Consider the following 27,183-nt stretch of genomic DNA (forward strand, 5'->3'; position numbering starts at 1 on the left):
AAAATAACGATAAACTCTATACAAATATTACAAATATATACTACACACCAGCAAAGTAACAGGGTAAAACATTTTATTAAACAACTATTTACATAACTATTTTATACTTTTTGTTGCCCGATCCGGCTAGCTCAATCGATCGAGCATGAAACTCATGCACTCTGATGGTTCAAAGTTTTGAGGAGTGTTTGTAACACTGTCTGAAGCCTATTTGCACGTGCTTCAGCTTCACTATTCTCAAAGTAAAGTGGGGGCTGTTTGAGGACGTGACTGCATTTGAAAACAATGTGATGCGGTGCCACCCTGAACCGCTTGACGGAGGCCCCCGAGGGACGGTGTGATGGCGCAGACTCGTAGGGGACGCTTGGCTCCGGCCCCCTCCCCAAGTCGTGTTCTCCTGGTGTGGCCTGAGATCGCCCCCGACATAGGTGGCCGGCTCCCGGGCTCAACCGGAACTTTTTGCCATTTGGTAACTCTTCCATTCTTGACCTTGTCCCACAATCCGTTTCACCTAAAGACACGCTGTAGTGGGGCGCCCCTTTACCGTTTCAGTTGACATTCCGCCCGCTTTTGCTACACTGTGCCTCTTCCGCTATTCAGCTGTTTACCGCCCGCTCTTTCGACTACAGCGTCTCGCTCACCATGTAGTTGAGTTACTCCCGCTCTTGCGGTGCAGCGATAGGCGGCTGCCACAGGACTCTCAAAATGGCGGCCGGCTCTTCAGATTTGGGCGTGGTCCACTAAAATTGCCCTGCGACACCTTGGAACTCGGACGCTTGTCTGCTAGAGATTGGGCTCCATTCTCGAAAGCGTCCCCTCAGCCTTGAAGGCGTCAGCATGAAAGCACCACCATCTCGTGGCTCCGTCCTGGTCATTCCGCGAGCAATCATAGCAGCCGCTCCCCACCAGAAGCCTGCAGGAGTCGGGGGCCCCCAAAACTTTTGTAGAATCCTCAAGGCGGAGGGGACGCTTTCGAGAATGGGGTCCAAGACCTAGCAGACAAGCGTCCGATTTCCAAGGTGTCCCAGGGCCATTTCAGTGGACCAGGCCCAAAAAGGAAAGAGCCTGCCGCCATTTTGAGAGTCCTGTGACAGCCGCCTATCGCTGCACCGCAAGAGTGGGCGCAACTCAGCTGAATTGCGGCTTTTGACACAGTGGACCAAAAGCGGACGGAATGGCAACTGAAACGGTAAAGGGGCGCCCCACTACAGCAGACGAGACTCCACCTGGAGAGGCCCGTTCACGCCGCCTCCCCCCCCCCCCCCGGGGCGCCCCACGCCGTTATTCGGAGGGCGGCAACTTACTGGACATCACCTTGGTGCCATCGTTCTGCTGCCTTGGAACTATTCGCACAACAGACCGCTACTGATGACCCACCCCCCGCGACGCCCCACGCCGGATACCGAAATCAGTGCGGCACCCAGGCAACATCACCTGGGTGCCGTCCAGAAATCTGGACGTTGTGCTGCGTTGGGACTATTCGCACAACCGACCGCTACTTCCTTCTTTTTCCCTAAAAATGTTTAAATGTTTTTACTGTTTTTGTTTTGTTGTATATATTTAGAAGTTATTAAAGTTTTATAATCCTACTACTTTGTTGGAGTGCTATATATTTTTTATGTGACACATAATTGTAAAAACTTTGATGTACAAAGAGTCATCCCTGGAATCTTCCGCTTCAGGCTCGGTCCCCTCCCCAATCACAATACAGGATGGTTTTCAGATAGTAGGAACGCGTGTGCTGTGACGGATCTCATCGGGTGTGGGCCTTGATCTACTATAACTCCTTTGAAGAGGGGTGATTCTTTACAGCTGGGGCCATAAACTACATCTGCAGGGCTAGCTGATAGCCTAGGACCGGCCTGGACAATCGGACACAGAGGAAAAGGAGTGTCAGAGGGTGCGGTAGTGAATAGGGCGAAAGGGAGGTGTCGGGCGGGCACAGGGTGTGATTCTCAGGGAAGAGCAGCGCAGATGGGGGGAGGTTTATTGCCCATGCATGAGACAGAGAGCGGGGGTGACCAGTGCCTGGGGGAGATGCTTGCGAGGGTGGGGAGCCATGCTAAGGATCGACAGCGTGCAGAGAGTGGGTCTGGTCAAGGCATCTAAAATGGCTGCCGTGCACGACAAAAGTGTGGCATTTGAAAAAAGGCAAGATGGCGCAGACAATGTTTTTCAACACTTCCTGATTTCCTTCGAATCGAACGTTAACAGACGTTGGGGCATATTACCAAAGTTAAGCGATATTCATCCCTAACGATGCTTAGCAACGAATTTTTTACCGCTAAGCATCGTCAGAAATTATCGCAGATAAACCTTGCTATTATCAAGGTTTATCGCAAATGCGATAAAAAACGGCCGCAATGCATTAATATCGCTGAAAAGTCAGCGATATTCATGCATTACCGAGCTAATGCTCTTAGCCATGTTATCCACCTCCCATTGGATAACATGGCTAAGAACTGCTCAGGGCAGGTGTTACTTTTTGAAGATATTCGCGCTTAGCGCGAATATCTCCAAAAGTTGGTAATAGGAGATAGCGATGTTAGCGACTGTTTCCTAACATCTTGGCATGCCCACTTTGCATGTCATTAGTGATAAATATCACTGACATGCAAAGTGGAGCCCAAGATGGTCGCTATCTCCTACTAGCGGTCGCTAACTGGTGTTAGCAACAGCTAGGTAATACAGAGATAATTTTATCTCCGCTTTCTTGGCTTTTAAAGCCAAAAAAGCGGAGATAAACCCCCTTGATAATATGCCCCGTTATCTCTCCCACACTACCGGTCCCCCTGGGCTTAAACGCCGAGATGGTAGGGACTGCATCCCGTGAAGATAGGCCGAGACGTCACTCAGCAGAAAAACAAGTCTATAAGTATTTAGTATAACAGAAGGACTGTAAATAAATAACAGAAAACATTTTTCAAATTATCTTAAAGTGTACAACATAGTTCCCCTTACAAATTAACAACTCACCTTTTTGAAAGTAGGAGAAGCGTTAGTACTGTGTAAATCAAACACCAGAAATTGAGCACCAAAAATTCCTCACAAATGTACCTCAGACAGTAGTATCACAAAATGGCTGTGGTTTCCTCTCATTTTAGATATATACATAACCAATTAACTTTCATCACACACAAATACAAAACCAAAGTAACATTTTAATTGGTTCTAAATTTCAACACTTTCAAATGTGTTTTCCCCATGCAATTTTCCATAGGACATTTAGATACGTCTACAGCCTGAATGGCTGAACGGAATTACACCAAACTTGGCAAAATGGTACATCAAACCTAAGAGGTCAGGGAGGATCTACTATGCCCCCTTATGGTCATTTGCCCCTTCGCTTTGGCCTCCTCTTGTCTCTCGATCCTACCGAGAGACAATATGGCGGCCGCTACGGACTGTTTGGAATGTTTACAGACGCCGGAGAACCAATCAGCTTCGCAAAGCTCCGTAACGCGAAAAGTACGCGAAGCGGAGCGCTGTTACAGATATATATCTTTTTTTGAACGTTAATTTCTCAAAATCCACTGGAGCACATATATTGAGACCTAGCAAAGGCACATCGGGCTACCAGTCCCTACAATTTTGCCAAGTTTCGTGCAAATCCATTCAGCCCTTCGATTATTATTTTTATTTTTATTTTTGCCCCGCGGGGCCCTTTTAAAACCTCCACATCAAACCTAGGGGGTCAGGGAGGATCTACTATGCCCCCTTATGGTCATTTGCCCCTTCGCTTTGGCCTCCTCTTGTCTCTCGATCCTACCGAGAGACAAGATGGCGGCCGCTACGGACTGTTTCGAATGTTTACAGACGCCGAAGAACCAATCAGCTTCGCTTCACAAAGCTCCGTAACCCGAAAAGTACGCGAACTGGAGCGCTCCCCGGTCCGCTGTTACAGATATATATCTTTTTTTGAACGTTAATTTCTCAAAATCCACTGGAGCACATATATTGAGACCTAGCAAAGGCACATCGGGCTACCAGTCCCTACAATTTTGCCAAGTTTCGTGCAAATCCATTCAGCCGTTCGGGCTAAAAGTGAGGCCAACCGCCCTATGGAAAACTCAATGTTAAAAACACGTTTTGGGACCCCCCTTTTTTCTCGGCCCCCCCTTGCCGAAACCCCCCCAAATTTTCAGGGGCTGCTCAGAAACAAAATGTTCAATTTTCCTGAAAATTTCAGCCAATTCCGTCCACAAACGCCAAAGTTATTAGACATAGAATTTTCAAAAATCCCATAGGGAAAAAATCCTAACTATATATACCTACTGGGGACCGCCAGTAGGTAATATATATATATTATACAGAAATTGCATAATTCCTAAGTGCATTTGACATTCCTGATCTTCATATTTAAGATTTTGTCATGTTATTGAATTCTTTTCCCTGATCCTTTCAAAATCTCAAACAATTCATCAACTGTTACAGTACATTGTGTTGAAATTTATGTGAGTCAGTTCCCATGATAATGTCCCTCTCGCGCCACCTCATAAACAGAAATGCATAAGATGGAGCAAACTTCGAACCTATGGCAGTTCCACATATTTAGTGAAACAGATCATTCTCATAGTAAAGTAAATTGTTGTTAAGAATCAGTTCAGCTGATTCAGTTATCAATTCACTGTGTGCCGTTAGATTGGCTGGGCTGGTGTTCACATGTTGTCTCCCACTGTACAAACCATCTCTGTGAGTAATACATGCATTTCAAGATTTAAAATTCATTATGACTGATAGCATGCCATCCTCATATAATCTTATTTCATAGTTAAGTGTAAGACAATCTGTTGTATCTTTTATGTTTATAGTGGATGGTAATGCATTTACCAAAGGAGCTATAAAAATGTCTAGAAATTCTCTCTCTAAGTGAACTATTATCAGAAACAGCCTTTCTGGTGGATTTGTCAGAGACAGATGGGAGATCATTGGAAGTAATCATGTCATATAAAATTTGAATTTCTGATTTAATATATAATTTTGTATTGTGCAGGAAGGGCAACCTTCCTGCACAAAAACAATATTTAATGGCATTTTCCTCTTTCTATGCGTGCTGCAGATTGCAGAACGCATAGAAAGAGGAAAAATCAAGGAGAAATAAAAGTATTTCTCCTCATTGCGCCACTCCTGTACCTTCCCTGGGGAGGCGTAGGATTCTGACACATTCCCAGCTTTGCAAAACTTTATAAATTTGGGAATGTGTCAGGTTCCATGGATGTTGCGAGGAAACACCCACAGCGAACACCCACGGAACGCCTCCTTCACGCAGAGTAATGTGTGAACGGGGCCCTTATTTACAAGGCCATGAAAGGTCACGCAGGATGACTTAACGTGTCCTTGTAAATATGGGCAGTCACACTACGCCACCCATGCGTCAAAAAAAGTGACACACCAATGACGCAATTGCCTCGTAAATGAGGCCCTTAGAGTCTGTGTGTGTGTGTGTGTGTGTGTGGGTGTGCGTGTGTGTGTGTGTGTGTGCGCGCGTGCTATATGACTTTTCACTGACTAGTAGATACACTGTAGGCAATTTATATGAGGTGAGCTTAGATGCTATATGCTCAAGGTCCACCACTGTGATAGTGAGATAATCCAGTTTGATAAAATGGCAGTGATGCTGTTAATAGGGCACATGGTTTGGCTCCTTGAAGGAAGAACAAGTTAGTGAAGATGAAGAAGACATGGACGTCATTTAGGGGTCATCACCATTTGCAGTTGTGACCCTTGGCACTGCCCATGCTACCCCTGACCTCGAAGGTCTCAAAAGCAGCACCAGAATCAGAGGCACTCAAATTCTCTTTATGCGTAAAAAAAATAGACTCATATTTAAATGCAACTCCTAGAAGCCAAGCGCTTTCCTGGAGCAATAAACAATTGCACATTCATAGAGAATTACTGTATCTTCAGCCAGTTCAGATGTCATCTAACAACTATCCTTTAAGTCTTCCCTGATAGGGAGAGGCTACCCACCACCATTGCAGTTACTTTTCTTTCTGCTGTTGCTATAGAAGGCTGTAGAATACCAGAGAAATCCTGGGGCATGTTTACAAAACTGCACTGCATTGCATGAAAGAGAGAGAGCAAAAAGGTGCCATATCTACTAAGATATGGCGGACTTCTCTTCCCTCCTTGCGCTGGTGCACAGTTTGGAGCAATGCGCCAGTGCAGGGACCCTTGCGCCATGATGCACGGGTGCCTGTGTTGCGACCAGGACTGTTTTTGTGCAGGAACAACCCCTAGAGGCATTTTCCTTTTCCTATGTGAGCTGTGAAAGAGGAAATAATGAGTATGTCAACCTCTGGGATGTTTTTTCCGATTTCATGCAATCCCAGGCTTTTTTTTTTTTAAATATTTTTATTGCGGATACACAGAGGCACAGGTCGCCAGAGCCTCTCAGATAGATCGAGGGCAGAGATTAGCTACATGCAACGTTCAGGGTAAAAACACAGCCATATGGGCCCACATCCCGGAGGCTGGGCGGCGTAGAATCAAAGCATGTCTCAAAGAATCATAGCCGTACATGAACAGTGTGCATGCATCATGATATCCGCTGATTTTTATATACACACTCTCTCTTCAACGTCCTTCATGCAATCGTACTCCTATCTCTCTCGATAGGTATGCTTTTCAATAAACACAATTTCAACAAAGAACAACAAGAACAATCCCCCCGTGCGTGGCATCAGTAATAAAGTACGTGGAAAAATCAGGTCATCCATGTGTGGCCCGAAAGGCGCAAACATCACTTCCAGAAGTAGACATTCGGGAATCAAAGCAAATCACAGATATATACACAGGGAACTTTAGTGCGCATTGAGCAGGGCATCACCCCGGACCAGGGCCCACCAACCCGTCTCCCTCCCCGTCCCCCTCGGAACCAGATTCTCTAGGGGTAAACAATTCGGCACTGGTGGCATCTGAATCATCATCTGTCAACACCTCTGCACACATCATCCTCCAGGCAAGCAGGTCATCCTGGAGCTTCTGATCTCGGCGTGTGCGCTGCATATGCATCTCTTCAGCTAGGGACCACTCTCTAGCATCTCTCAGCCAGAGGGACAACTCGGGAGCCCTCTGCCCCATCCAGGTTATGGCCACACGTCGTCTCGCCAACACTAGCAATAGTTGTAGAAACTTGTAGGACAGGTTTCTCTTTTTAAGCTTGGGTACCAGGGCCAAGAGACAATGGAGCGGGTCTAGAGAAATCCGGAGTTTTTTAGCACGAGCAATATGGTCCACCACCTCCCTCCAAACGTTGCCGACCTGCGGACACTCCCAGGCTAGATGGAAGAATCCAGCTCTCTCCGCCCCACACCTAGGGCAATTGTGCCGCCTATCTGCAGAAATGTGATGCAAAGAGACCGGGGTCATATAGGTGCGGTGGACAAAGTTGAAGTGTATCAGCTTGAACCGTGCATTACACGAGACCTTCCGGATCAGGAGCCCAATACGCTTGTGTTGTCCCGGCTCTAGAGCCATCCCCAAGTCTACCTCCCAGGCCGCCCAGGACGGCGCGGTCGGTGGGGACGAGTCCCGACGCATGGCTGTGTACAACAGGGAAACCAGCCTCCTCCCTCTGCCGCATGATAAGAGGATGTCGAGGGTATGGGTCAGCGGGGGCGCCTCCGGGAATTGAGGCCACGTTGTTCTAGCCACGTCCTGGAGCCCTCTGTAGTGCAGGTATTGCCCCCTGCTCAATTCAAAGGACTCCGTGGCCCGTTCAAAGGACACAAAGGAGTCATCTGGATAGATGTCCGCCAGGATCTCACAATCCCAGGCTTACAAACCTTTCTAAATCTGGGATTGCGTGAAATCCATGGATAGATGCACGGGAACGCCCATGCTCCATCCATGGAACGCATCCAAGAACAAATTGTAATGCAACACAGTGCAAACTTTGTATTACTTCATGTTAACTGTAAATATTTTTTCTGCAATGTAAAGAGCTGCAAAATTGGATGGACAAAAGTCGTTGCAACCATTTATCGGTTCACAGCCCCAGGTAAAAGATTACAAAATTGAATTTAGGTTAAATGCGCTTTACAATAAACGTATTGAATATGCAGATCACTGATAGGCATTTGTGCGCGTTAAACAAAGCTCAATTGCTGATCTACAAAAATGCATTTTCAATACTAAAGTTGAACTGCACTTAGGATTACCACCTAACCAGTATTTTATCGGTGTGGCTGGAATTTTTATGGCAAGGCGAGTTAAATATGGGAAAAATTTGCAAAAGCACGATTTGTTTTTCTTTTTAAAATGTACATCTTAGAGCGGCAAGTGCGTGAAAAAATGAATTAGAAAAAGTAAAGGAGACTTGCTTAAACCATCCCTAAATATTTTAAAGCAAACAAAAGCAGTATGGCAATGTTAAAAAGGAAAACAGTATTTTACAAAAAATATTTTGCATAGTTGGGTCATTGTGACTGATGGTTTCAGTCATGTCATCAGGTCTACGTGAAGTCAGGCCCGTGCCCGAAAAGTGCCATTCGAAATGCCTTAAAGCACAGGGAGGTGCGAGGGTCTGTTTAAAGTTGTGCACTAGAGGTCCCGATGTGATTTTGATGGTAACCTAGAAGGCTCACCAGCACCCACCGAAGTTGCAGGCATGGTGAGCACTGCTGCATCTTTACAATGGTGGCAGCACTTGGGACAGCCTCCAAAAATGAAGTAGAGAATTTAAAATTCTGTCATTGTCAATTCAGTCTTTTCGCCTCCATGGGGAGATAACCTGGCACGAAGTTCGCCACTAATGCAAGAGCCAATGTTATCTGTCTTCTAGGCTCTATAAACAGTTACCTACAAAAATAGATTTCCACTAATTTTTTATAGTGCCTGGAAAAACCAAAAACTGCGCAATCAAGGGAAAACATCCATTACCACACAGTCTTTACCATGGATAACACTTACCACACAGTCATTACCGCGCATATGCCAATACGACACATGTAATTTCCATGCATATACCTTTACTACGAACGCCATTACCAAGCATGCCTTTACCATGTACTATTGGTATATGCAGAGGTAATTTTAAATGTATGTAATTTTTTTATAGGTAAAATTATATGTTAGCACACATTACTGGGTACGTATATCAGTAAGTATATAGCTAAGTATATGTAAAGTGTTTGTTTTAATATGCTGCTGTATTATCGGTAAAAAAATATATATATATAGTATATTTTTAATTAGATTTGTATATAGGTTATATTTATTGATATAATGATAATTTGGAGAAATATTTACAAATTTACCCAAAAATATTTTAGGGACAGGATGCAAAGGATATAGGGGTATTGGGTGGAAAAGTGTATTAATACTCCGGTATTAATTTTAATGCATGAGTATTAATGTTTAAACATTAGTTTATTAGATATGTAATATTATAATTATTTATTACAACTATTTTTTAAACTGCAACACAAACCTTTACAGTCGGAATGCAATGGATGCAGGGGTAATGAGTGTTGAAGTGTATTAATACTTGGGTGTTTGTTTTAATAGTTAAGTATTAATGTTTAAACATTATTGTGTAGGATATTTAGGGGCCGATTCCGATTCGGTAAACTAATCCGTACAACCAAATCGCATCCGTAGCCCTTTCCATACGACTCGTCCAATTACCGTCCAAATCCTGTAGTACGATTCATAGGAAAAAAATACGACCGAATCTGTGAGATCCATACGAATAGCAAGGGAAAATCCGTACGACACGGACCCTTAAAGTGAACCGTACGAATCGTAAACATGCTGTACGACCCGACAAGTACGATCCAGACCGACATAAGGAAAATGTTGCATATGAGCGAGCCACACAATCACATACGAGACGAACCCACACTGAACGACGCGCACGCGAACCCCATAAAACGCACCTTACCCCCGCATTCATGGCGTGTGTGCGCCTCGTATTACTATTGTAATGGAGCCATACGTGAGCGTGTGTAACGCACCGTACCCCGGCATTCATGGCATGTGTGCTCCTCATATTACTATTGTAATGGTGCTATATGCGAGCATGTGATACGCACCGTACAAGTACACTTCCATTGTTGCGGTATGCAGGGGTTGCTGGACACGGGGATGCGGCTCGGATCGGACTCTGCTTTTCCGGACGTTTTGAGCTCCCGTAGAAAAAGAGTCGCACGGAGTGTTGCAGAGACGAATCGTACTTGCTGGGCCGGAAACTGCTGCTTAATTACGTACGAACGTCGCGTACTGCGTGTTCCGGATACTAATCGCACGTATTTTTTTGTCATATGGTTTTAGTACGATTCGTACGGAGATCTGCTTTGGATCCGAATCGTACTTCATCGTACGTACAGGGACGTTTATGGGTACGATTCGTATGGGAAATATGCTCCGTACGGCTATTTGTAAAGGGATTTTACCGAATCGGAATCGGCCCCTTAATATTAAAATTATTTATTGCAAATATTTTGAAGACTGATAAAACAAATCTTTTGGGATGGGCTGCAAGGGATACAAGGGTATTGGGTGGGGAAGTGTATTAATAAGCAGATGTTAATTTTAGTACCTGAGTATTAATGTTTACACATTTATGTGTGGGCTATTTAATATTATAAATATTTAATACAATTATTTCTAAAACAGTAACACAAACCTTTAGGGGTGGGATGCAAGGGGTTCAAGATTATTGGGAGGGGAATTGTATTAATATTCAGGTATTATTTTAATAGCTGAGTGTTAATGTTTAAACATAAATATGCTACACATTTCTTATCTTGCTTAATTTCACTACACATAGCAGTAACTTGTAAAATATGTAAAATATTTCCTAAAATGAAACAAAATTAAAAATCATTTTTACAAGTATTAAAACATTTTCAATAAATGTATTGTCAAAGATAACCATTCCAGGTTTATTAATTAAAACATTTATTATAGTTTTAAAAAATCCTAAAAATCTTTTATGTATAGTAAAAAACATAACTTGTTTAAAAAAAATACAACCTATATTCTAAATAGTGTATAACATATTGTTGTACTAATTTTAAAGCATTTTCCAACGGTTTCCAATTGACTTTAATGGAGAAAGAGACACTTTTTTTCTTTATACTTTCAGGCTTGATGTAAACAGTTCTGTTTCTACATTTAGTGAAGCATTGCGGTCAAGATTAGATGCAAGGAAGTGCTGCGGCCAGGTAAGAAAAATTAACTTTACTTTTTTTTCAATACTGGTGGCTAAGTTTATTGTGAGGAGAGACTGGGTAGATAGATGTCGTACAGTAAAGAATTGTATTTCATTGTTGTTTTAGTCACTTTTACATCCCCATGCAGGTAATGTTTGTATGTGCACATCTAGATGGTTGGTTTTTTTCAACTTTTCATTCATTCAAAAAAAAGTTAGGAAAAATGTTTTTACAACTTTTATAAACCTATTTGAAATAAAAGCAACATTTAGGGGTCGATTAGGATCGCGGACGGACTTGAGTCCGTCCGCGACCCCTGAGGAGGAGGGAACGTCCGCATGGGCTGCGGCGTTCCCTCCGATCAAATTAGGATGTGACCGCCAGGGTGGCGGTCACATCCTCTATCTCTAACATTGCGGCGGGTGCAGCTTCAAGCTGCACCCGCCGCAATGTAAAAAATCCATGCACAGCATTTGCGTGCACAAAGCGGCAGGCACCGCGCGGTGCCTGCTGCATTGTGCACGCAACTGCAGGGGGGTACCATAGGTACCCCCCATGTGCACCCCCCACCCCACCTTCACCCAGGGGGCCCGCAACGGGCCCCCGAAGTGAAGGTCCGTATGCATTTCCACGGCGGTAAAGCCGCCGCGGAAAAGCATATATTTACAGACATCCTAATATGCCTGGCGGTGTCTGATAGACACCGCCAGACATGTTAGTGCTTTTCCGCCGCGGTCGCCTTCCGACCGCGGCGGAAAAGCGGCGGACAGATTATCAGACCCACCAGCCATCCTAATTTGGCGGTGGGTCTTTGGAGTCTCCGCTGCGGTTTTTCCGCATCCTCCAGGCCGGCGGACACTTCCGCCGGCCCGGAGGATGCGGAAAAACCGCCATCCTAATCGGCCCCTTAATGTATTTGCGTCATGGGTTTTTACCGTTTTATGACTTTTGAAGACAAAGACCATATTGTTGATGGATTCGTGGATGGATTACTGCAGGACGTGTTTTGGGGATTTTGTTTTTGCCATTGGATGTTATTTGGTGAATTTTTAATAACTGGCTTTCTTCAGAAATTTATTTTTGGAATAATCATTTGCATTTTGGTGGATTACCAAATATTGGAAAATAGGAGATTTTTTTTTTTTTTAAACAAGTGTAAGCCTTTTCCCTTGTTTTGGGTTTCATTGTATGGATTATTGGATTACTCAAGACTCTTGGTGACCGGTTTTATGAAATATCACCAAGAGTGGAATAAAGAAGACAACTACAGGTAGGAACTCAAACTATTGTTTAATTGTTTTGAAGACAAATTCAAAAACGCCAACATTGAATTTGAAAATGTTGTTAAAACAGGCAAGTACTTCTAGAGGTTATTAGTTAATGAAAAAAGAGTAAGATATATGCAATATTTTCTAGGTGTTCTGAAGCCCCTATCAATGGAAATTAATGGATAATTGCCAATAGTCTCTCAGACATTTTCTAACTATTTTAAGAAATGTAAGCATTCAGACTACCTGACAATGATTGCGCTATTCTATTTCCAGGAAACTTTGGGCCTGATTACGAGTATGGCAGTCCCAAGGCCGCTGTACCTGTAGTGGTGGTTTGACCGCTACCTCGTCGGCGGTCCAAACTGCCCAATTACGAGCTTGGTGCTCAGACCACCACAAGCCCAATGCAAGACCATCACCAGGATCCTGAATACAAAGTGGGAGGCTGTGGGGAAAGCAGAGGTCTCTGGCGACAGTGCTGATGCTGGCACTGCCGTGCAGATTATGACCTGGTTTACCACTGATCTTTACATGTCTGGGACCCCACCATGAAAAGCTTCATGGAAAGGCAGTGAAAAGGGCTCAAACAGACCTCCAAGGCAATTGCAGCCCATGGGGGGCTGTGCATGGGGGCACATGTCGTGCCCCCTCTTCTTGCACTGTTGTGCGTGCCCTGTTTGCCATGCACAATATGGTGCTTAGTACCCAGTGCACCACCTGCAAGAGGCGGTGTCACTGTGGCAGCATGTGCTGTAGGCTCTCTATGAGCTGAAGCATGCTGCCACCATGACACCGCTGCCGCCAGCCTAGTGGTTAACTCGGAATGCAGCGGTCAGTAATGCCGCCGGCTTGGAGGTATACTCCCAATCACTGCAGTGGCGGTCCAGAGGTCGGGCCGCCAACCTCATAACCGGGCAATTTGTTCTTTTGTCAACATGTCCGGGAAATAATAAAGGCTCGGGTGAGATCTTCCGATAGATTTGTTAATTGTGCCATCCCTCTGTGGCAGTGGTTCCCAATCTGTGCGCCGCGGCGCCCTGGTGCACCCCCAAAAATAGCCAGGGACGCCGCGACACAATACTTCAATATCCCGGCTTGTGCAATTACCTGCACTTTGTAAGCTTGCTATCTAAAATATGTTTTGTTAAAGGTAGATGAAACTCCCTCTTGTACCACTAGATGGCAGTGCGACATGTAAAATAGCACCTTAACTGCTCCTGTTTGTCAGATATTGACGCAGTTCACACAAACTATGAGCGATAAGGAAATATAAACTCTTGTATGAAGGGAAGTCTGTTTAAATCATATAACAAGTAACTTAGCCATTAAGTGAGTTTATTGAAGTTACCAATGTATAAAATTATTGAGGAAATATCTTATTCTTAGTCGTCTCCTCTTCATGAATGACTCATGAGATCATTAGCTTAAAGAAAGATACGTGTGCATTTGGGAACTCTGTTGCTTCGAGAATTAATTTACAAGGCTGGTCTGTGGTTAAAAGTGATTGAAGCTCAAGCGTGACAATATCCTCAGCAGGAGTTTACTTGAAACTTGGCCTCCAAGTGCTTCTTGGAAACCTTCAAAAATTGCAACAACTAGAAATATTTGCCGTTTGCTTTGCCAGAGTTCCTGACATTTCTGCACTTTAAGGACACGCACATTTCTAATTATTCCTTCATATAGTAACCCACACTTTTTTAAAAAGAAAGTGTGACCTGCAAGGAGCAGCCCAGGTCATAAATAGTGGGTCTTCTTACTAGTCCCACTTTTTCTTCTGTATGAAGATCGCTCAGTAACACAATTCCCAACTACCTGGCTTGTACATAGAATTAAATAGACATTGTAAAAGGCCCTCCAGTGGAGATTCAAGGGGGGTGTTGCAGTGGTACCTGCCTCTCAAGCTGTACTTCGGGTGAAGCTAAACAGGGTGCAGAACCTGTTAAGACTCTAGTTTTAGCTTGTTAGCTGTCTTGCTTGAGTTCTGATGTAATTCCTGATCAGCCTCTACCTGCTGCTGACCTGGTCGAAAAGACTGTGTTCAAGCTTGCAGTCACCACAGGCTCACAGGTGAGTTTAAAACTACTAAAGCTATCAGTAGCTGGTAGGGCCGTTTTGGGATAGCTGTCTTGCTTGATTATATTTTTAAATGTTGCTTGTATGATTTGTTTTACCATCACCAACTCGTACAAAGATTGGAACTTCAGCATTGTACAGATGCCTCTGTACTTCCACTTGCCATGCTCTAGCAATCTACACCTCAATTATTGAAACCGGGAAGTTGGTAAAAGTGTATGCTTTTTGATTGTTCTCCAAAAAACTTTAAAATCAATCTTATTTCTCCCCAACCCCTAAAGTCTGTAGTTTAGGTTTTACTTTAACAGCGGTCTTGTGCATTTCCTGTGTATATTCGCAATCTCAAGAGCTGCTGCTTATGACGTAAACCGCATAACTGTAGCCTTCGTTCTTTCACTAAACCCACCGCTCCTTGTCACTCTGTCTAGTTTAACCCTTGGGTGGATTTATAGATCCACTCTGTCACCTTTTGCAATACCAAATCAACAGTTGCAGAGTTCTCAAATCGTGAGACACATTTAAAGTGAGAACCAATTAACATACTTGACATCAACACAAGTGATATGAGAGAAATGATAAATATATGTTGAACACCGAAACTTTACTAATGTGGACAAATGGCTAATAGGATTAGTGGAGCAGCATTCGTACATATCAAAAGTAGCTCCTTAACAACTAAAATTATTTGTAGGAGAGCACCCAATGCCAGTGCCAAATTTTTAAAAACAAATGTAAAAAAATAATTCTACATGCAAACCACAGTGCTGTGCAGCAAATCAAGTTTTATTTATTAAACAACTGATACACTTTTATTTTGTTACATCTATGATTATAATACCTTCATCAGCTTCATGCCAATTTTTTTCAGGGAATAAAATGGAAGTACTCCAGAGGCCAGGCTTACATTCCCCCATCCGCCCAAAAAAGTAACATAATGGGGAGCTTCGGTCAACGGCCAATAGGTCAAGGGAGCCGCCGGTGGAAACATTTTAGGAACCACTGCTCTATGGCCTTGTTTGTTTTTGCATCTCCCTCTATCCCTCTATTTGCATCCTAAGTAGGATGTGTAACAGTTCCACCAGTCAATGGGAAACCTTGTCTACCTCCTGTGCCCCAACCTGCTTAGGTGGCCAATCCAAGTATCCTTGAAGTAATTTAGGAGTGGAGCCAATTTTCCCTACTTTTGTGTAAAGTATTCCAATTCTGTAGTTGATGTGTAGAACTCATCCACCTACTCAGGAGGCACAAAGCTCACATTGTTGTTCACTGCATGAAATGTAATCCCCAGTTTAGGGTGATTTTGGAATTGTTCACCAATATGCCTGGAAAAAGAGATAAAATATCCTTGAATTTAGGTGTCATGGTATATTTTCGTACTCATATTACTCATTTGTCATTCAAAATCAATTATAATTTTCCTAGGATTTTTATTCACAGATTTGGATTTTATAAAAAATCTAAATGAAGTGAGAATTGCTTGTCAGAAAGTAAGCTGCACACTAATGGGATAGTTGTTTAGCAACAATAGTGTATATTGGGGTGAATGGATTGGGTGTTGACTTAAAACTTCCATCCAAATATCAGTGTTCTCAATGACTACTAATTTATACGGTTATGCTAAATATTAGTATTTGTTTGAGTGGGTTTACGTTGCCATATAGCAGGAAAGGTTCATTAGTATAAGAAACTGTAAGTTCATGGGGAATGTTAATATCAGAGTTGGATTGTGGTGTTACTCTTTGGGGATTACATTCCTGTTTTTGCCTCTGAAACATTCTCCTTCAATTGGGTATTGTGGGCATACTACTAGCAAAGTGCATGTGGAGATTTTTGAATACCTCACTCAAAGCTGAGCCACAGTGTTCATTGGAGGTGGATGCTAGCACTTTCTAGTGTTTGATGTTCTCCCTCACTTCAATCTCCATTGCAGAGGCAGAGTGGTTATACTCTGTGGTCCTTTCAACAATTTCACCAAAAGTAACCGCTATCTCTTGGCAATGGGATGAAAAATACTGTGCACACCTCCAATGACCCCAGGGCTCAATTAATGTCTTGGTACAATAAATATAGAAACCATACTTCAAGTGTCTGTTTCATCCCTGTGATCGAATACAGTTAGTCTGTTTTGGGTTTTCCATGCTTTAGTAATCTGTAGATACAAAGAAAAAAACATTGTGAATGCAATGCTCTAAAACTGTGACTTATTAAATTTGACAACAATCTGTCTGATAAGGAAAAAGATTTGGATGGGTATTTGAGACATTCTGTAGAAGGGAAAAAAAGTTTGTTTTCCTGTAGAAAAAGAGAGAAAGTTAACTGCTATTGGTTAAATTCTGTGGGAAGAAAGTTGTTAGGTTTGGCAGTTTATATATTTTTTTATATAGTTTTTTCTCTGTTCCATTGTGCTCTTGAAAACTCGGAGGTAAATTGTTATTGTTTTCCGGTGTGTCAGAGTGCGTCTTTCTTGGTTATTTATTTTAATTTTGAAGGAAATAAGATACAATAATTGCTGTTTTGTTATGTTAATGATTTGTTTGCATTTTGTGTTTTTTTTAAGGATAACTTACGTGTGTACTGTTGAATTTGTTCCAAATATGGACTGTGATTTTGCACTGTTTGCATTTTCTTCTCTCCTTCCTTTCCTAAGGAAAGTACTTGGTGGAGTTAAAATAGTAATTTTGCCCCCAGTCACTGTCCAGCGCCTTCCCTGAGGTAAGTACTCATCGGAGTTAGAATAGTCATTTTGCCCTCCAGTAACTGTCCAGCACCTTCCCTGAGGTAAGTATCCCAGTGGAGTTAGAATAGTAATTGTGCCCCCTAGTCACAGTCCAGCACCTTCGCTGAGGTAAGTGCCAGGTAGAGTCAGATTAGTAATTATGCCCCAGTCAATATCCAGCACCTGCCCTGACGTAAGTACCCGGTGGAGTTAGAATAGTAATTTTACCCCCAGTCTCTGTCCGGCATCTTCCCTAAGGTAAGCACTTGGCAAAGTTAGATTAGAAATTTTGGGCTCTGTCCCTGTCTAGCACCTTACCTGAGAAAGGAACCGGTGCAGTTAGAAAAGTAATTTTTCCCCACTCACTGTTCAGCACCTTCCCATAGGTAAGTACTTGGCAGCGTTAGAATAGTAATTTTGCCCAAGTCACTGTTCAGCACCACCTCTAAGGTAAGTACACAGCATAGTTAGTATACTAATTTTGCCTCAGTCACTGTTTAGCACCTTCCCTGAGGTAAGTACCCATCAGAGTTAGAATAGTAATTTTGCTCCTAATCACTGTCCAACACCTTTCCTGAGGTAAGTACTCATGGAGTTGGAATAGTAATTTTGCCTCCAATCACTGTCCAGCACCTTCCCTGAGGTAAGTACTCAGCGGAGTTAGAATAGTAATTTTGTCCCCAGTCACTGTCCAGCACTTTTCCTGAGGTAAGAACTCAGTGGAGTTAGAATAGTAATTTTTCCTCCCAACAACTGTCTAGCACCTCCTCTGAGGTAAGTACCCAGTAGAGTTCTAATAGCAATTTTTCCGAAATCACTGTCCTGCACCTTCCCTGAGGTAAGCACTTGGCAGGGTTAGAATAATAATTTTGTCCCCCAGTCACTGTCCAGCACCTTTTCTGAGGTAAGTACTCAGCAGAGCTAGAACAGTAATTTTGCCCCCAGTCAATGTTCTGCACTTCCCTGCGAAAAGTACTCATCAGAGTTTGAAAAGTAATTTTGTTTGCTAGTCACTCATCAGCATCATCATGAGGATAAGTACTCGGTAGAGTCTGAATAGTTATTTAGCCCCCCCTCACCGCCCAGCACGTTACCTGGTGAAGTTAGAATAGTAATTTTGCCCCCCAGTCACAGTCCAGCACCTTCCCTGAGGTAAGTACTTGGCAGAGTTAGAATAGTAATTTAGCCACCAGTCACTGTCCAGAACCTTCCCTGAGATAAGTACCTAGCAGAGTTAGATCAGTAAGTTTGCCCCAATCACAGTCCAGCACCTTTCCTCAGGTAAGTATTCAGTGGAATTAGAATACTAATTTTGCCCCCAGTCACTGTCCCGCACCTTCCCCGAGATAAGCACTTGGCAGGGTTAGAATAATAATTTTGTCCCCCAGTCACTGTCCAGCACCTTTCCTGAGGTAAGTACTCAGCAAAGTTAGAACAGTGAAGTTAGAATAGTAATTTTGCCCCCCCAGTCACTTTCCCGCACCTTCCCTGAGGTAAGCACTTGGCAGGGGTAGAATAATAATTTTGTCCCCCAGTCACTGTCCAGCACCTTTCCTGAGGTAAGTACTCGGCAGAGTTAGAACAGTAATTTTGCCCCTAGTCACTGTTCTGCACTTCCATGCGGTAAGTACCCATCAGAGTTAGAACAGTAATTTTCCCCCTCAGTTATTATCCAGCACCTTTACTGGGGTAAGGACACAGTGGAGTTAGAATAGTAAATTTGCCCCCCGGTCACGGTCCAGCACCTTCCCAGAGGTAAGTAGTTGGTGTAATTAGAATAGTAATTTTGCCCCCAGACACTGTCCTTCTCGGAGGTAAGTAATTGGCAGAGTTAGAATAGTAATTTTGGCCCCAGTCACTAACCAGCACCTTCCCTGAGGTAAGTACCCATTGGAGTTAGAAAAGTAATGTTAACCTAATCAGTGTCCAGTACCTTCCCTGAGGTATGTACTTGGCAGAGTTAGAATAGTAATTAAGCTCTTAGTAACTTTCCAGCAGCTTTCCTGCGATAAGTACCAGATGGAGTTAGAATTGTAATTATACCCCCACTCACTATCCAGCACCTTCCCTGAGGTAAGAACTTGGTGGAATTACAAATGTAATTTTGCCCCACCAGTCACTGTCCAGCTCTTTCCCTTGGGTAAGAGGTTGGCAGAGTTAGAATTCAAATTTGGACCCCAGACACTGTCCGGTACCCAATCAGAATAGGTGACACATTTTATTTTTATTAAATAACGTTTTCATAATTTTCTGATAAATAAGGTTGACTTTTTTTACCTTCTATTGGTGGGAACCAGAAAATCAACTGAAATTGAGGGCTGTAGATAACATTGACAATGTCTGATAAATGTAAAACATTTTTTAATAAAATATTTGTTTCTGTGATACCGTTGGTATTGTTAGAGAATGTTAATGGATAAGGTTATACTCACTTGTATAGCTAAATTTGGACCGCGCTGTGGTTTTCCCTCCTGGTCTCATTGGTGTGTGTGGTCACGTCAGAAGGCAGAGTACCACTGATGACAAAATGGGGGACAGCTGCTTTTATATGTTTTTAGATGGTAATCGATAATTTACAATAAAATATGCACTGAAAGTGTTCTTTCCATGAATTAAACTGTGATTAAGGGGTGGATTACAATAGCTGATTTACGCGATGGTGCATTGCTTTGATATGGGTTGCGTGGCATAAATATGTTAGAAATACTTTTGCATGGCACTGCTGTGTATTTTGTGGTTTTGTGCCATATTACTATTTATTTTAATTGTATTTACCAGCTTTTACCTATGGGGAATTAAAATACATGGCAAACATTAGCACGGTAGTGTTATGCGTAGTAAGTGTGAGCGTGGTAATGGTACTTATAATGTATCTCTATGTATGTTTGTGGTAATGGTATGCATGGTAAAGAAATGCATGGTAGTGGTAGATGTGGGGTAAGGCATGCGTGGCAAATGGGGTCGTTGTTCCACCATATATCCCAATCATGAGCTATTTTGTTGAATCCTTTTTTCATTCTAATTTCTCCCTTTGCTCATAAACTCTTTACATCCTCATTTCTCTCCTCCGACTCTTCTTAATGCTTTCCCACTCCTGTGCTTGTGAAATCTCTTGTAAAGAAAAAAAATCTAAAAAGGGGCTCAGAGCCCACCCAGTACTTACCTTTACTTACCATTGGTTGGCTCCCAGGTTACTCTTGTTTCCTTGCTTCCTATTGGTCAGTGCCTCCTTCTCCCCTCTAGCTCACTCCTGGACTTCAGTCTTCATCCCTGCTGTGGAGCATTGCCCAAGTCCTATTTCCTGTGGCCAGTGTCCTTCTACTGAAGGTACTTTTTTCTAATATTTTGAACCCATTCTTAGAGAATGCATTCCTCTGCAATGTCTCTCCTTCACCAACCTCCATATGGTGTTAATCTCCCCTTTTCCCTCCTCCCACTCTCTGAGTTACCCTCCCCGTGGTGTCAATCATCCCTTCCACCCTCCGATTTTTTAACCTGCTATCCATTCTTTTTAATACATCCCCCAATCATCATTCTTTTTAACGCACCATGCTGCCTCGCGCTACACGTTCTGTGTTTCCTACCCTCTTGCTGGTTGCCACCCCCAAATGCCTGTGCTGTTTAAAGGCATATTGCACAGCAGTGTGGGCTGTTGTGCAATATGGCTTAAAGTGAATAAAAACACAGCACTAAGTTGAGATTAACGCTGGCCGTGCCGTAGCACTCACTTTTTTATTTACTTTAAGCCATGTTGCCCAGCAGCCCCGGCTGCAGTGCAACATCCTTAAAAAACATTAACAAAGCCAAATAGCTCACACAGTTAATATTTGTAATGATGTTGCACAGCTGCGCGGTCTCCTGTGCAACATGACTTAAAGTAAAAAAAAACATGCTATGACAAGGTCGCGCTGGCCCCACCATAGCACTTTGTTTATTTTTACTTGAACCATGTTGCACAGCAGCTCGTGCTGCTGGGCAGCATCTTTAGAAAACACTGACAATGCCAAAAAGTCTCACAAACCCACAAAGGCGAAACCTACTGGCGATGCCACTGCTTGTTAGACTTATGTTAGACCTGTAAGCTTTAGGATGGTCTTCCCCAAACCTTTTGCCTTCCCCCCTATTATTTTTGCTGATCTTGTTCTTGTTGGCCCTAGGACTCTGTGAACTTTATCACTGCTAAAGTCTTGTGCTCTCTCCCCAAAACATGATAGTATTGACTTATACCGAATTGGCACATTTCATTTACTTGTAGGTCACTAGTAAAGTGGCGCCTCATGTACCCATGGCCTGTAAATTGAATGCTACTAGTGGATCTGCAGCACTGATGGTCCACCGACTTAAGTAGCCCTGTAAAGAATGCCTCAGGCCTGCCATTGAAGCCTGTGTGGGCAGTTTTAAACTGCCATTTAAACCTGGAAAAAGAAACCTTTTGCCAGCCCCAGATCTCACTTTTTATTACATTTAAGCCACCCCTAGAGTAGGCCCTAAACAGCACATAGGACAATGTGCAGTGTGTTTAAAAAGGTGAACATGTACTTTTTAAGTTTTACATGTCTTGGCAGTGAAAAACTCGTAAATTTGTTTTTTGCTACTACTAAAGCCTACTTCTCCCATAGGATATCATTGAGTTAATTTATTACATTAAGACGTGGTAACTTTCAAGTGGGAGCAGATAAGAATATCAGGTTTGGTATCTAAATAATTGTATTTTAAAGCCCTCTTTAATGGTGAAGTTGGATTTTAAGAGCCGAGCATGGTGGCTGCTTGATAACGGAGCTCCGGACCCGAGCCCACTACGATTCTGAAATAAACTGACTATACCTGCTGTGTGGACGGAGGTAGCGGCTAGGGACCATCGAGGGGGCAGATCTGTGCCCTCGGAGCTGATCGGAGATTGCGGCGGGCCGTGTTTTCCATTAACACCGCCGAAGGCGAGCAGTGCAGCGGGGGGGAGGGGCGCCTACCCCGACCGGCGGACGGAGACCAAAAGTGCCGGTGGCTGCTGAGTCGAGCCAGATACAGCGACTCTGGACGGCGCACCTTGACACCCGCCAGCTGCGGACACACTGGAACCCGCTCGCGGTTCCGCTGATGGGAGCTGACGCGCTGAAGGAGGTGAGGCGCCTTGTGGCAGTAGGCCGGGGCACGCTGCTACGTGAGCCCAGGGATGCGGTGAGGCCTGTCCTTCATTGGCGTTGTGCCCCGACTTCCGCGGTCCGCATTGAGGTGAGGCGCGCTCCTCTACATCGCCTGTGACTGCCTGAAGCTGATGGGAGGAATGGAGAGGTGCCTCAAAGGCAGAATGTGACGGGAGAGGTCCGGGCACACGCAGGAACTGCAGCATACCGGGCGGACCTCCGGCGGCGGCGGCCATTTGCAATTGGGCCAACTGTGGACAGCTGTAGATAAGACCGGCTGCCCCCGCCTGATCTTTAGGAACTGCGTGGACTGGACGGCGAGTGCTCCCTACTGGAGGCCTAGTCCCTGATGCCTGGAAGATAGTATGTGGAGGTAGGGGGCAAACTGCGCAGGCCTTGACCGAAGACGCCGTGGAACAGGAAACTTAGGCGTAAGACACACAGGGGGACACGCTGTCCTGAGGTGAATGCCCCCCTGGGGTACACGGTGCAGGCACCACAGCCATATCGCTTACACTGCCTGGGGACGTGCAGAGGCATATTTGGGACAGCTACTGGGGATCAACCTTTCTCCCCTGGGTATTATCGCCTGAACCTACAACATATTTTCCCCCTGGTGCAGACCACATGAGGGATTGCTACATGTAGTGGTGCTGCACTCCACGAAACCGTGTAGCGGGAGCAGTGCGGGCCCCCCTCCCACGTCGCTGGGGGTGTGCTTGTCCAGGCTGGGCCACGCCGGGTGAGTGGCTTGACGGCAATACCATCTGCCTTTGGCGCCTGAGACCCAGTTGGTGCCCGAGTGCGACCTGGAGGTGTGCCGTCCTTTTACTAGACCTGTGACATCGCTGGACTACGGCGGGGTGCAGCACTGTTCTACCGAGATGGCGCGCAACAGGCTGAAGCAGTCGGGACAGGCGGTAATGGGTCCCACACAGAATATGAATCACGAAGTGGATAATACGCAGGAGTCGGACAGTATCCCCCCGACGGCGGTGCCTGCACAGGCAGACAAACCAGACCTTATTCTGCAGGAGGTACGTGACTCCGGGAAGGACATTGAATCGCAGATAGGTACCCTAACTACTGGCTTAACCCTGCTGAGGGTGGATCACACGAAAGTGGCTGATAAAGTGAAAGAACATACCACGGCTTTGGCGGAAGTGCTCCCGCAGCAAAAACAAACAGCAGCCGATGTGAAACTCCTGCAGACGCAGATGGCGTCCTTAATAGACCCTGTGGAGGACGCAGAAGGGAGAGCAAGGCGCAATAACATTAGGGTGATCGGCCTGCCGGAGAGAAGTGAGGGGATAGACGCGACAAGGTACATGGAGCAGTGGTTTAGGGACCACGTCACGCTGGAAGGGCTCTCCTCGCAATATTGCATTGAAAGGGCGCATCGCATACCTACTGGCAAACCGAGGCCGGGTGCCCCGCCTAGACCCCTCATAGTGAAACTACTCAATTTTAGAGATAGGGATGCTCTATTGAGGAAGGCCCGAGAGAAGGTGCCTATCACCTTCGAGAACGCGAGAGTCTCCCTATACCCGGACTACACAGTGATGGTACAGCGCCAGCGCTTCTCATTCCTAGACGTGAAACGTTGGTTACGAGACTTGAATATCCAATATGCTCCGTTGTTTCCGGCGCGCCTGAAGATCCTACATGACCAAAAAACCTACTTCTTCGAGAGCCCCGGTGACGTGGAGGACTGGATTGAAGTGATGGAGCTGACTGCCGCTGCAAACGCCACTAACCGCCAGGACTTCCCCAAGAGAACTCAGAAAACTTCCTCGGCGGGCCGCAGGGGAGGTCGCGGCAGACAGATCATTCTGGACAAGCGGGTCCCCTCGCAGCGGCTACACCAACCCAAGCAACAGGCGATCGTCGCGACAGCGACCTTCACGAATGGCCCGCGAGCTGACAATGAGACTAAATCCTCCACGGAAGATGAGTCATCTCATGGATCGGACTCTGAGGGCAGCATGGCCCTGTTCCCCTCGGCTACCCCTCAATTGTTTACGGACTTATTTGGCTGATACACACACGCAAGTATACATTGTGATGTACCTTTTCTGTGAAATGTACCTGACACACGCTGTTGACTTCTGTTATTTGCTGTTTATATGCTTACTGCAGGAAAGTAATGATTGGGCTCGGGTATCGTTGTAACTTTAAAGTGCTCTGTTCAAGTAATACACATACGCATGCGAGGTGTAGTAGCCGCCCCCCACTTGGCGAAGGCACTTGGATTGCGAAGTTTCCTTTACTTGTTGCAATGTTATGTTGTGGTCTGGAATGGTTCCGGTACCAGACCGTGTATTGGGAACGTTGGGGGGAGGGATGGTCACCTACATAACGCAGATGTCGCTCTAGTCGCTTTCATAGGCGCTGCGGCTGTACCCTTACTGCTGTACGAATTGACCCCATGCATGTACGGGACAGCTATAACATAGTCACCTGGAATATACGGGGTATGGGCACCACAAATAAGCGCCACAGTATACATGCGGTACTGCTTCGGCTCAAGGTACAGATAGCCTGCTTACAGGAATCGCACATGATAGCCAGCGAAATAGCCAAACTCAGGAAGAAATGGAGAGGGCAGGTTTTCTCCACCTCTTACTAAGGCTATGCTAGGGGATCTACGATTTGGGTACGTCATGGAGTGCCTTTCATAGCTCATGATCAGAAAATTGATAAGGAGGGTAGGTATGTTTTTGTGCGGGGGACACTGGACGGAAGACTATTGGTGTTGGGTTCAATATATGCCCCTAATTCCGACCAAGACAAATACTGGGATACTATCAGCAGAGCACTTACGGGATGGGATAACTGCCCTTGGATACTTGGTGGAGACTACAATACGGTAGTGGATGTCACCCTAGATAGATCTCACCCGCCACTGCGTGGCACGGGGGTATTTAAACAAACTGAGGCACTAGTGCGCTGGATGAATGGATGGAGGTTATGTGACGTATGGAGGATGAGACACCAGGACCACCGAGAATACTCGTTTTATTCGGCAGTACACGCCCTACACACTAGAATAGACAGGGTCCTATGCTCGGATGACATTCCAGGGCAGGTCCTTAGTTCCACAAACCTCCCCAAAACATTCTCCGACCACAACCCACAAGAGATCAATATTACATGGGGTAGGATACCTACACCGGTCCCTACGTGGCGCCTTTGGCCACAGTTGCTGGAAGACACGGTGTTCCGTGCGGATATATCACACACAATAGAACGATACTTCACCGAGAATAGCGGCACTGCGACCAGTAGGTTGACAGAATGGGATGCATTCAAGGCGGTGTTGCGGGGTAGAGCGATTAGCGCGACAGTGGGTGCACGACAAGAATTACATAAGTCATTGATAGACACTGAAACACAAATGGGCAGATTAGAACAGTTGGTGGCGACTGACAACACACACTCGGAGGCGCTCCAGGAAGCGGGGATTAAACATGCTGAACTGTTAGAGTCACTTAGAACCATAGACTACCAGGAATACACCAACAGGACGCATGTGGATGCCGATAAGGCAGGCACATTGTTAGCTAGGCTGCTCCGGGACGCTCCTCCCGCAATTGTGATCAATGAAATCAGAACGGCGGATGACACAAGAGTTTATACACAGGGAGAGATTAATGAAGCCTTCAAAACATATAATGCTTCCTTATATGACAAACCAGTAGAGATACCCCCCGAACGTACAGATGCTTTCCTCTCCTCATTGACCTTACCCACTCTATCGGACACGGCGCAAAAGGAACTCTCAGGGCCTGTAAACTCACAAGAAATCAAAACTGCCATGAAGGGACTTCCTCGCAACAAAACTCCTGGTATGGATGGCCTGCCCATAGAATTTTACACTACGTACGCAGAGACGCTTGTACCCAAACTGACGGAATTATATAAGACGATCTGGGAGGAGGGTGTTTTGCCCCACACTACCGCACATGCTCTGGTCATCTCGTTACCGAAACCAGGTAGAGATCATGCTGACATGGCTAATTATCGGCCGCTGTCGCTCTTACCCACGGAATACAAAATATTAAGTAAGGTGTTAGGTAACAGACTACAGCCCTACTTAACCCAACTGATACATATAGTGGAGTGGTGTGGCTCACTGGTTAGAGGCGGCAGACCCGAAAGCAGAAGTTGGCCCGGGACCAGGGTTCGATTCCCGATGCGGCAGGGTCGTGGACCAGGGTCAGCGGACTCCATAATTCTCGGCTCGGTGCCTACTCTAACCAGGGGTCCCACTCGGCAACTCTGGGCATTAGCTTGCCTAATCTCCACAACGACCCCATCAACGCCGGGGATGCCTGGCTCCACCTTGGGGATTCCCATCAGGGACCATCCCACAGGGAAAGCCAGGATGGGTTCCCCAGCGGTATACAGCGCCAGGACGCCTTCTGGCAACAGTGCGCTTTACAAGTATACACATTACACATTTTAGACCAGACGGGGTTCATACCAGCACGAAGCACCTCCCTGAATATTAGGAAGCTACACCACTTAATGTCAGAAGCGCCGCAGCACTTTTCTCACGCGGGATGTCTTTCTTTAGACCTCAAACAGGCGTTTGATTCGATCCACTGGGATTATATGTTTCGGGTGCTGTCACGTTTCGGGATCCCTGATAGCTATCTCATGTGGCTACGTCTGCTTTACATAGAGCCGACAGCAAGAGCAATGACGGGCAGACACATTTCGGGGGAATATAAGATATACAGGGGGACGCGACAGGGATGCCCATTATCGCCTCTGATTTTTGTCCTAGCCCTAGAACCCCTGGCGATTGCAATGAGACA

This window comes from Lissotriton helveticus, chromosome 1_1 (assembly GCF_964261635.1).
Source record: "Lissotriton helveticus chromosome 1_1, aLisHel1.1, whole genome shotgun sequence".
Classification (NCBI taxonomy): domain Eukaryota; kingdom Metazoa; phylum Chordata; class Amphibia; order Caudata; family Salamandridae; genus Lissotriton; species Lissotriton helveticus.